At 43.1% G+C, this 12,423-nt stretch overlaps 1 protein-coding gene across 1 annotated transcript in view; it reads left to right on the top strand.

The window, feature by feature from the left end:
• Positions 1-2,734: 2,734 nt before the first annotated feature.
• The window catches only part of klhl13 (kelch-like family member 13), a 40,061-nt gene continuing 30,372 nt past the window's right edge, over positions 2,735-12,423 (top strand). The window contains exons 1-3 of the mRNA XM_056408035.1: positions 2,735-2,793; positions 3,692-3,819; positions 4,202-4,273. The gene's annotated coding sequence lies outside the window, so the exon portion shown is untranslated. The remainder of the gene's footprint in view (positions 2,794-3,691; positions 3,820-4,201; positions 4,274-12,423) is intronic.

The raw sequence follows: 12,423 nt of genomic DNA, 5'->3' as shown, positions 1-12,423 counted from the left end.
ACACTTTTATTAATCCCCAAGGGCAAATTAGTTCTCTACATTGAACCCATCCTTAGTTATTAAGGAGTAGTGGGCTGCAGTGATGCGCCTGGGAAGCAACTGGGGGTTCAGTGCCTTGCTCAAGGACACTTCGATTTGATACTAATGGGGAGAGCGGGGATCGAACCCACAGCCTTGCGGTTGCAGGACGGCCCTCTTACCCCACTGAGCTACAGCCGCCCCATGGCAGGTTATGTTTGCACCCTCGCAATTTTTCTGAGACAGAATTTCAGGGTCATCGTGATATTTTATGCTCATTTGGACACTATCGCTAAGATAAAGAGGAACTAGTTCAGTGTCAAATATACCATTCAATGGAGAAAAAAAACAATCATAATATATATTAATGCAAAGAATAGAGAGACGTCGATAGTTATTTCTTGTATTTCGAATGTACTCATACACACCCTCGCTCACTGGAGACAGTTTCTAACTCTTTTATTTCATTTGCCTCAAGTAAACCTAAATGTAAGCAGGTAACACTTGTTAACAACTACAGATATATTATATTATATTATATACAGTATATATAGCCACATTCTGTAACTACCTGGACTTACAAGTTCACCCCATGCATCATTGAAGCCCCCCTAAAATAGACCTCCCTCCTTACATGCCTAATGTATTCATGTACATGAACGCTTCTCACATCTCTAACATTTCGTCTATATCCTCTCTTGCATACGTAACATTATTCTGCTTCTTTATGTTCCCGGTATACACGTGGAACCCGTGGTCACTCGCAATGTTCATCAAAACATTACTTTTAACTTGAAAATGATGCAGCAATAACCGATTCTGGAATGTGTGAAAATGTGCAATACGTGCAATATCCCCAAATAACCCCAAATAACCGTCCTCCACCTCTCAAAATGGGCAATATCCTCATATAACTCCCCTCTTTTCTTTTCACAAGCTACAGGAACAGCACTCAGGATAGCCTTTTTATTAACATTTGCCCTCTCTTTTTTATGTTAAGAACCTGTTTTTAAACTGTGTGTAATAGTGTACATACTATACCACCTTATTTATAGTGTGTTTTTTATAGTGTTCTTATTATAGTGTGTTTTTACCTCTGTTGACTCGGAGAGCCTTGCACTATAATACCAATGTGTCTGGACTGTTGGTCTATGCACTTATGGCAAATAAAAACCTTAATCTTAAACTTCAACCTTTATGTCTGTGGGACTCTTTAATGATACACTTTAATTATACAACATTTAATTAAACGGTACTGTATAGCAGTTGGATGGTTCATTAACAGCCAGAGCAACTCACGAGGCGAGAATTGGCTGGTAAAACATCTGCATAAATTAGCAGCTGCAAGGTCCCATCATTCACACGTATACTGGCGGGCGCTGAGCGCCGCAGAGCCATCAACACTTAATCAAAATTAGCATTAAATGTGAAGTCTGTTCCAAAGTGCTCTTTGTTCCAGATCAATGCGTCAGTTGATTAATAATGAGCTTGCAATTTCATTGATGATTGGAGAGGACAAAAAGGTGGTAGAGGTATGAGTGATTATTGAAACAGCCTCAGTGCATTTTAATGAATGCAAATGGTAATTTGTATTATTTTAATATTGTAGACTGTAGTCACGGTTCATATTATCAAGCATAGAATATTAATCGTACAAATATTTACTCTGTATTTATCCTCAAACATGAAAGACAACAAAGTCAGTGCATTTGCATCGTTGCTCTTTGATTGTTTGGCTTTGGGAACATTTAATAATTGACCTTATATGAGTATTTTCAAATATACAGTTTCTTTAACTTTTTATTCTTAAAAGAAGTTAACCTATTATTGGAAATGCAATGCTTTAATGGATGTAAGTAGTCGAAAGATCTTGCCACTCCTGTAGCATTAAATATTCAAAGAGGATATTAGGTATTATTTAATGAACAAATAAATAAATAAAGGACTGTCTCCTTTGTTGTGGAAGCTTCCGAGTGTGGAGATAATGAGTATGTGTGTGTGTGTGTGTGTGTGTGTGTGTGTGTGTGTGTGTGTGTGTGTGTGTGTGTGTGTGTGTGTGTGCGTCCCTGTGGCGATACTTGCATTTGAGAGCCAGAGATAAAGACCTAAGTGTCAGCACTTGTTGTGATAATAGCGAGAGAAGAGTAAAGGGAGTTAGCAGTGGATGTTGACTGTAAACAACCACATCCGCTGGAAGTTAATGTGAAAACTAGATACAGTAAGTTTAGCACGACGGCCCTATAATCTATAATTTACTTTGACCCCAATCATTTTAATATTACAATTAAAAGCACACTTCTGCTTTATTTTGTTATTTATTTTGATGATAACATGCTGGTCACTAAAGCCTCAAAGACACTGTGAGTCTTTGTTACTGTACTTTCACAAGACGAGGTGATATTTCCTGTGTGTTCATATAACAGAGAGACTATTGTCTCGAGGACACACTAGGAATCATCAGGCTAATCATCTTTTTTTTCTTTTCTCAAAGCAAAAGTCACAGACATTTGTTTCAGGGCAAGGAAATAAAAAAACGCTCCGCAGGAAGACGACTCCTCTTCGGAAAAGACTTTATTTAGTAACGGAAGTTTTGAGCCAATGGGAAACGATGGCCATACTCTTCGACCAATGGGAAGTTCGGATACTGCGGCTCGGCTAGTAAGCGACGACCGGATTGGATGGAATTAGGAAAGGAGGCTCCAGTTGGTATAAGTGGCTTTTGAGGGCTTGGGGAGGAAAACAAGGACGCTAGTCAACGTTATCTCGTTGTTGAAGGTACGGAATCTTCTTTTTGATAGTTTACGGAGTGAATTAGAGACTCGCGTTGTCACATCGCATACAGAGCGAGGTTACGTTAAGATCAACGCACACCGGGTTGACAAGGCAGTCACAGGGATATTGTTGGTGGTGGCAAACCAACCAGCCAACCCTGACTTTAACGAGTGACTAACCCGACTAACTCACGTCGACACCCCGGTGTTTCTCTGCTTTTTATCTCGTTAAGTTTCGGCTTAAGCCGGCGAGCGACCGGCAGCTTGACAGCCGCGCCGCTCTCAGGTTGTTTTCAAGCTAGGTTTTAACGTCGGACGGGGGCTAGCTCGGCTAGTCGTAGCCGCCGTCCGGTCCCTCGACCGGGGGGACGGAACGACTCGTGTGAGGCCGAGAAAACGAGCTTCACGTGAGGATGTGTAGCTGTCAAGCCCGACGAAAGAAAAGACACTTCAACGAACAACATCCCGAGAGCGTTAAAGCTCGTGTGTGTGTGTGTTGTTGTAGCTAGCAAGTCGGCTAACTACCTCGCTTTTGACTTAGTCCCCCCCCCCCTGACGTGACCTAGTTGACCTCTTCCACTTCCGGTTGAGAAGGCGACCTGTCACCTCCATCCAGTGTTTATATTATAACCGACACTTAAAAAAAAAAAAAAATCTGTATCCAAAATGATTATTTATTCTTAAAAATAAATGTAAAAATAAATACCTAGTTCACCCTTTCACAGTAAAAACAAAAAAAAACTTGTGTGCTGAATTTGTAAAAAACAAAAAAAAGCGAGAAGGACGTTATGTCGGAGATATTTTTAGCTTCAATTAGCCCAGTTCTGTGTGAAGCAACAAGTTGGAAATACATGACTCCACTGTCACGTTTCTGAACAGGGATTTGTTTTTGTTTTTGGGAGGGGGTCAAGAAAAAGAAAAGCCCACGCGCCTCGACGTCAACTTCCGGTGGGACGTTTTGCATCCAGAATGAAGACGAACGCAAATAGATTCGCATGACTTTTTGGGTTTAATCGCCTGACTCCGAGAGGTAATGAGGCCACAGGTGCTGAGTGATGAGCTCTGTCACTGACACACGTGTTGGGCTTTCAGGATAAACCAACTGTTTCATATTTACTGCCATTATTAGTCCTGATCAGAACATTTTAAAGATGTTTAAATTATGGTGGGCATGACTCTAAATAACATTTTAACTGTACGGTAGATATCTTACACATTAGGCAATGCATGGTAACTACTGTGCAGATTGTAAAATACATACAAAGTTTAGATATAAAACAGACTTGCAAGTGCTTAATTGAAACTTGTTTGTCACCGCTTCATCTTGCTTTTCCTGGATGTAATGTTTTTTGTTTTCGTTAGACGAAAGACTGGATTAAAAATGTTAAAGTACCATTTTCATGTTTTCTTAGGTGTGGTTTCGGCGAGGGTATGGAGCACCCTGTGCACAGAGGGGAGGTGATGCCCACTGGACTACATGACAGGTAATGGGCAACGTCTCCTATTTCATTACATCGCTGGCAACTGTAAATATGTGTCTTAGTGGAATCTAACTACACATTAGAGTACTATTCTAATAACTCTGCTTGTCGTAGCTGTTTTGCAACCAGGCAAGATTACTTGGCTTATTAAAAGAAGAACTTTTCAACTTTTGACTCAGGATTGATGGTTCAGTGTCATTTTTAAAAATTGTATACACTACAGCGGTATCCACCTAGTCCCGTCAGGCGGGGCTAGGACGCGGCTTCTGGAGTCGTTAATCGGGTAATCCCTGATTAGATTGTCAGAAAGAAAAGCAGCGTGCCCGTGGGTTGAGGACCGCGGCTGAGCGTCTTACCCGGGTGTCACCCATCGCCGCCCTTCCTGTCGCCTTCATTCACATGTGGCAGTTTCTCCGGGCCTGAATGGCCCGCGCATAACGTCGTCCCTCTAGCAATCAATCTGTCAATCGAACATTATTGTCACAGCCCGCCCCCTTTTTTGCATTTCTTTGTTGTTGTTTTTCAACCGGGCTCAGTATTGATGCTGGAAAACATACAGTTCTCTTTTTATGAGCTGACAACATGTGGGAGTTTTAATTTGCATCATAGAAACTATGCAGGCCCATGCTCTTTTTTTATTTTCAACTTCCAGCAGAATATCACCGCATGATGCAGAGTGATGGAAATAAGCCTGCGACTTCCGTAGCGAGAGAAAGTGACGGATAAGGGAGACGCGTTTGAGTTTCTCTGGCGACGGACGAGCATCGGTGTCACCGCGAGGAAGATGCAGAAGAGATGCGAGTGTTTTTTATTTATTTATTCCGTACCTTTTCTCTCGGCTGCATACAGACACATTTTAAAATTGGACGCTTCACTAACTGGATGTGCAGTTCTGGGACATAAATAAACAATGACAGAATTAAACGTCGACTGGTTTGAATGAATGAATGAAGAAGAAGTGGAAGAAGTAGAAGATGAAGAAGAAGTACAAGAAGTAAAATAGGTAGAAGACGAAGAAAACGTAGAAGACTTAGAAGAAGAAGTCTTAGAAGAAAAAGACTTAGAAGACTTAGAAGAAGAAGACTTAGAAGACTTAGAAGAAGACTTAGAAGACGACTTGGAAGAAGAAGACTTAGAAGACGACTTGGAAGAAGAAGACTTAGAAGAAGACTTAGAAGAAGAAGACTTAGAAGAAGAAGACTTAGAAGAAGACTTAGAAGAAGAATACTTGGAAGAAGACTTAGAAGAAGACTTAGAAGAAGAATACTTGGAAGAAGACTTAGAAGAAGAAGAAGAAGACTTAGAAGAAGAAGACCTTTGCTCTGCACAGGGGTAGATTGTCCTACCCCTATAAGGCCAGGCTTCTGTTTAACATGGAAAAAGTCGACGTGGATTTCTGAGTCTTCTCCTCGTCTTTGCTGTGTTTGTGGGTAACATCACTTCTGCAGTTTTATGAACCAATGACAGGGCATTTGCTTTTGTGACGTAGTTGAACTGAAATGTGTTTCTGAGATACCAACTCTGGTAGTTTAGGTAGTTTTAAAGCTTCACTTTCCCCTCATACGACCATGTTAACGTTATTATTGATGACGCCTGACATCCGAAGTCGCTGTTTCTTAATCTCTCGCAACGGTAATCCAACAAATCTAATTGATTTGATAAAAGTAGAGCGAGACGAGAGGCATGACGGCTTGTGTATTCTGTAAGATATGAATTCATTTTTTTCCCTCCTTTCTGGTTCTAGCGACGTGAACAGCGCTGCGCCCTCATTGGCTCAAACACTTTTTAAAAAAAGAGTAGAGTAGGCATCTTGAATGTGAGTTGGGTCAGGGCGAGCGAGTGGTGGGTGGTCAAAGCTGAGAACACTCGCACTCTTTGGTTAATTGCATAACTTCAATTCAGTTTATTTTATGTAGCCCAATATCACACGTTACGAATGTGCCTCAGAGGGCGTTACAATAGTACGCATACGACATCCTTGACCTTTGACCTCACATCGGATCAGGAAAAACGCATCAGCAGGGGCATGACGGGAGGCCTCAGACCCAGCCAGGTCCAATGGACCCAATGAGACGTGAAGTCACAAAGACTCGCTGGAGGAAGAAGAGTTAATAATGTGTGATGGAGAGATGGAAATTCATCCATAAGGAGAGAGGAGAGAGGAGCTCAGTGTATCCTAAGCGTCCATAAGGGGAGAGGAGAGGAGAGAGGTGCTCAGTGTATCCTAAGCGTCCATAAGGAGAGAGGAGAGGAGAGAGGAGCTCAGTGTATCCTAAACATCCATAAGGAGAGAGGAGAGAGGAGCTCAGTGTATCCTAAACATCCATAAGGAGAGAGGAGAGGAGAGAGGAGCTCAGTGTATCCTAAACATCCATAAGGAGAGAGGAGAGGAGAGAGGAGCTCAGTGTATCCTAAGCGTCCCCCAGCAGCCTATCGGCCTATAGCAGCGTCTCTAGGTCTGGACCAGGTGAACCTGGTTATAACCGTCTATCACCTGGTGGTTAACGGCTTTTATTTCTTTGTACATTTTACATTATTTCACACAATAAAATCCACAAAAGGTCCACGTTAAATCTGCAGAGGAAGTAATACAAATATGTAACTATCACTCAAGATTTTTTTCTCTCTTACTTCTTTAATTCTCTCCCATGTTTTCTTTTTTTAACGTGGAGGAGAGATCCACGTCCAGACCTGTAATCACAACCTCTCAATCTCTCTCTCTCTCTCTCACTCACTCTCATCCCTCCTTCCAAATAATAGAATTGTGTAACTTTTCTCTTTTTTCGCTCACTTCTTTAATTCTCTTCCATTTTTTTATTGTTTTTATTGTGGGGGAGAAATCCAAGTCCAGGAGTGAAATCCCAACTCCTTTAACAAGGTGGCACTGTTGCTCAGCAACTGGGCTTCTCATAAAACCATGAAAGGGAGGGGGGGGTGATGGGAAAGGCTGGGCTTCTCTCTCTCTCTCTCTCTCTCCCCCCCTCCTACCGTGAATGCAGCAGGGCACCAGCCGTGGTGGTGGATGCAATCTATTGGCTTCCCGGTGCCGCTGCTATAGAGTCACAACACCGACTGGAGCTGCTGCCTCTCCCTCCCGGTGTATTTCTGTAGCTGCTGCTGCCTCTCCCTCCTCCTCCTCCTCCTCCTCCTCCTTAAATGGTGTGGGCAGAGCGGGGAATGGAAGACGAGCGCGTCGGAAACCTTTCCGTGGAAATGGTCTTCTTCGCCGCCGGCATTGCCGCCGCCGCGCCGGTCTGGTGACAACAACATGCCGTTGAAATGGAAAAGCGGTTCTCCCGTCAGCTGGAAATTCCCGGTGCCGGTTCTTAAGACATCCCGGTCCTCGCCGCTCTCGCCCGCCTACATGTGAGTACCGGCTCGATGGCGTCTCTCCCATCGTCGGGAGGCTGCGCTTTTCTGCGTTTTTTTCCCGGCGTCTGAACTCTTTTTTCTCGCGTTGTTGCACTCCTAATTGGGCAGAACGCTGCGCCGGAGCCTCGGAGCGCGTCAGGAGGTTTTGCCTCCCCCCCCCTCGCATGCGTGTATTGTGGGTTAATTTTTTTTCTGGCAGAAGGACTCATTTTTGCCTCCAGTCGGGACATGTAGCGCCACGCCGTCCCCGACTCGCGCCCTCTCTCCCCGTGGCGGTGTTGATGTGGGAGCAGCTGGGGAGGAGCCTGCTGCCTTTTGTCAGGCGCTCCGGCGTGCCCCGGTTTGAGAGCTATTGTCATCTGCTGCTGTTCAGGGGGGGGGGGGGGGGGGGATGGAAGTGCCTCTCGCTCGCCATCCTCTCTCTTTACCCCCCCTACCCCTCTCACTCTCTCTCGGTTGACTTCTGTGCCTGCGGAGAGCGAGAAACCGGAAAAACCTTGAACGCCACACGGATCCCGCGGCGAGCCGTCGGCCTCGAGGTCGTTTTTTTATCGGCCCGTGCAGCCTCTCCGGTGGTCATGCGGCTTTACTCGTGAGCTTACGGGTTTATTGTTACCAAGTTTTACAGAAATGTTTATATTAAACATTACTGCATGATAAATCTACCCCCCCCCCCCCCCCACAGTGAGACAACATGGCGATCTCTAAATGTAGAACACGTGCATATTTACCATTATAGACCTTCAGGGCGTCACTTTGTAAACATGACCTAATCCTTCACTATTGACACTATTTAATCTTCTCTTTTTCATTTTTAATCCTGGTAGTATTCGCGGGAACTCCCTGATTCTTACGCACGCACTCAAACACACCTGCATGGGTCCAGTTCTACCAGTTCTTATCTGCTGGAGGGTTCAGGGCCTTGCTCAAGGGCACCGGAGTGGTTGTAGCAGTGAAGGTGGAAAGCTCTTTTTTTTCGTCTTTCCATACAGATTTATTCAGATTTATCAAATGAGAAAGCTTCCATGTATTTTCTCTTCACTTCCATCTCTGAGTGATGGGATCTGATCCCGACAGTTTAGTTCTTAATGAAGTCCAGGAGCGAGATCTGGTGGTTGGTCATTTAGTTTGAGGGTTTCTTGGTGTCATAAAGCTCCTTCATGATATCGCTGCACACGTTAACACAAGAGGGACCAAACATTCAAATGTATTCATCTATTTTTCTTTATTCTGGTGCATTTTTAATGATAATGTAGTTTTGCAGATGTCCCTTAAATATTCGCCATCTCATTTTTGCATTTCTATATAAATAGACGCATTCCTGCCACGTGATATTTCTTGTGCGGTGTACTCGACCGATTCCATCCCTCCGGGTTTCTTATCTTGACGGATCATCTTTTTTTTGGCCTTATTTTCTAAACCCTACCCTGTTTTTTGGTAATAACTCTTAATCTTATCTCTTAACTCCTGTAGACGTTGTCAGCATCCTCCTCCCAGAGCCTGGGGGACCGTAACGGGACCGAGATAACTCGACCAATGAAAAGGCCAGAGTGACCGTGCATTGAGAGTACTTCAGTTGCTGCGTGTCTGCACACACACACACACACACACACACACACACACTAGCAAGTGAAGCACATTTGAGGCTCCGCCTCCATTTTGCCCTGCCAACCACTCACTATTTTTGAAACGTGTACATTGCGAGCTGTTAGGCTCAATTATAGGCTCCTCTGTGGTCAGGGAGAAGTCGCTCGTTTTAGACCCTTCAAGTGACGCTTTTAACTCGGCATGCCTCCCCGGGCGGGGGGGTGGCGGGGCTGGGCGGGGCATGTGTTGTAAATAAAGCACCGCGAACGATGGGAGAGTTTTTGAAATATCTGTCATACTCTATTTATAGATGATTATTTATTTGCTTTGCTGTTGGAACCGCCCCTTAAATCTAAAGATAGAGCGGAGAGCTGCCCCGCGGTGCAGGGTTCACGCCCGCCGGGGGAAACTGTGTGTGTGTGTGTGTCCTTGGAGGCGTCATGGTGAGCCGGAGACCTCAACTGCGGCAAAGCCGGTTGAGATTCCAGTCCACACACATGGGAATGAGAAAATCAATCCTTCAAAGCGGGGAGAGAAAAAAAATCTAAAAATGAAAATCACATCTTGCACATTCTGACCTTCATGTTGTTGTTTTTTTTCTTTTTTCGTCGGCGCTTTAGAGTCCAGAAGAGATTTATCTGCTGCCGTCCTTCTGGGTTCCACTGATTCATGTGTGTGTTTGATTTAGAAAAAGCATTTTAAGAGAATAAAACCTTCTCTAGACGCGCAGGCTGCTGCGAAAATGGCTGAAGACTTCAAAAATAAGAGCATTTCTAGTGTTAAGAGTGTAATTTAAAGCCAGTGTGACCAGATTAAATGCAATGCAGATTGCACAGCTCCAAGTAAAATGAAAGATTAGATATTTGTGAGCGTCGATGCTTCACGCTAGGAGACGAGTTCTGAAGACTCTTCAGTGAATGGCCGATCACTTGAAACCTGCTTTATCACCAACTTGCATTAATTCGTTCTAAATCTATTAAAAAAATAATAGAAACAACGTTGATTTTGACAGCTGGCGTCAAATTAAATAAAAACTGCGTTTGCGCTGATCATTTTAATTTGTTCACTTTGATTTATCTGACAAAAAAATAAATGTTTATATAAAAAAAAAAAGATGAAATAGTTATTCTCAAGGGTTGGACTAGATTTTTTTTCGGTGTTAATTGGATTCAGTCGGATGATATGCCAGCAGAGATTCTAAGACGACAACGCTAACATACGGTGGGATTAAGTACAGACGCAGTCACACATTTAAAGGGACCGTTTGGTGTTTTCATGGGGTCGTGTGAGGTGGTGATGCAGAGTCTCTCTAACCTACTGGAGATGACGAGGGGGGGGGGGCAAAGTTTAAATGCATTGTGGAAATTGAAAATAAATGTCCGGTTCAAGCTAACGCCATATTTAGAACATCGTGAGACGGCCGTTCGGTCGCCGTGTTTACGGAGCGGAGCCGTTATCCATCTCCTCGCCACGAGAAGAGCTGAGACCGTAGATGGAGGCGGCTCGTCCCCCTGGGAGGCGGAGCGCCGGAGATGTTCCAAACGCAGCGTGGACTTGAACTGGATTTAGTTTTTGTCGGAGCCACAAAATACGTGGCGACGTCGTCATCCACAGCAGCATTCATCACTTCCATCTACCGGTGGTAATACACAATGTTTAATGAGTACATCACGTTAAAAAAAACTTCAAACTATCCCTTTTTTTAAAAGTCTGGGTACCAGGATGTTGTCGGAGAGGCAGCACACGTTCTTTGTATACGTTTGTTTCGGGGCTGTTGTCAGAAGCTATGGATTGTATCGCGGTTTACACTGTTGCGTAACAATATACGATCAATTTACCAGGGTTCCTACGCTCATGGAAAAGTCCTCGGATTTTAAAATGTTTTTTTTCCAGGCCTGGAAAAGTCCTGGGAAAAAAATCTCAAAAGATTTGGAAAAGTCCTGGAAATGTTATGTTCATTTAGGCTGAGTTTTAAATAATTAATATGCTTTTAAAAGAAAGACGCTCTAAATATATACGTCTTTTCATACCTTTTCCGTGCTGCAAGTGAACGCACCGTAACTGAAAAAACATAAATGTTTATTCTTTTAATCTAAACTATTGTCTCATTCATTTAAGGTTATTTACTGTATGCTTTGGAATTATAATTGTTAGTTTAAATACGTTTTCTCACTTTTTTTTTATTTGGGAAATGTGTTGAACATATGAATATAACACATTACATAACTTATTTCTTTGTTTTTTATAATTCAAAATTATATATATATATTTTTTAATCGAAATTATTAGAGGGAATTATGAGAGCATTTTTTGGCCCATCAGGGGCAAAATTATATTTTATTATAATATTATATTCTTTGCCCTGGTGTGTATTTTTAACACTGGTTCAGTCTGTAATGCAAGCTTTCAACACATTAGTGTGATACTGGCGCACACACACGCACACACACACACACACACACACACTCACTCACTCGGGCCGTGTCCCTCCACGCAGCATCTCTCAGGTTGATTTAGGCGTGTGGTGCGTGTGCTCAGTCCAGTCCGCCCACACGCACACGCGTGTTCTCCAGCTCGTTGGGTTTAACTGATGTGGTGCAGTTTGGAAAGGTGCGTTTTTTAGAAATATCATTTTTAAGTATTCATAAATTCTCCAGCCCCCCCATTTTCTTTTCTTTTTTTAGGATGCAAAAAGCTCTGGCCTCAAAGTGCTCTTTGATTTTTTTAAAGTGTGATGACGGACACGTTGCTCAGATTATAAACTTGATTGGAGAAATTATCTGGAGTTCATAAATACTATAACTCTTTCTCTTTCGCCCAATTGTTTCCCCGTTTACTCCCATTTATTAACGGTTCAATCAACGCTAATCTATTTTAAAATCTGAATTCCATGGTACGGTGCACTTGCAACTCATCCGTTCAGTTGGTTGAGCCCGAGTATTAATTTTACCATAATGGGCGGAGCCAACAACACAGATGTTGGAATCCTCTGATAATCCATCGCTTTCTTCTTTATTTGCTGGAATCGAGGCTTGTTTTTAATAAATACAGCTGTATTTGTTAAGATGATCATATTTATACACCGGGGCAAAGGGCAAAACTACCCCTAAGAAATATAATGTTGCCCCTGATGTCACGAGGAGAGGCAACACATGCCCCATAACAATAAGATTATTTAATAGCATTTTGTTTTT

The sequence above is a fragment of the Pseudoliparis swirei genome, chromosome 3, assembly GCF_029220125.1.
Source record: "Pseudoliparis swirei isolate HS2019 ecotype Mariana Trench chromosome 3, NWPU_hadal_v1, whole genome shotgun sequence".
Taxonomy (NCBI): Eukaryota; Metazoa; Chordata; class Actinopteri; order Perciformes; family Liparidae; genus Pseudoliparis; species Pseudoliparis swirei.
This window is presented reverse-complemented; position numbering and strand designations above follow the sequence as displayed.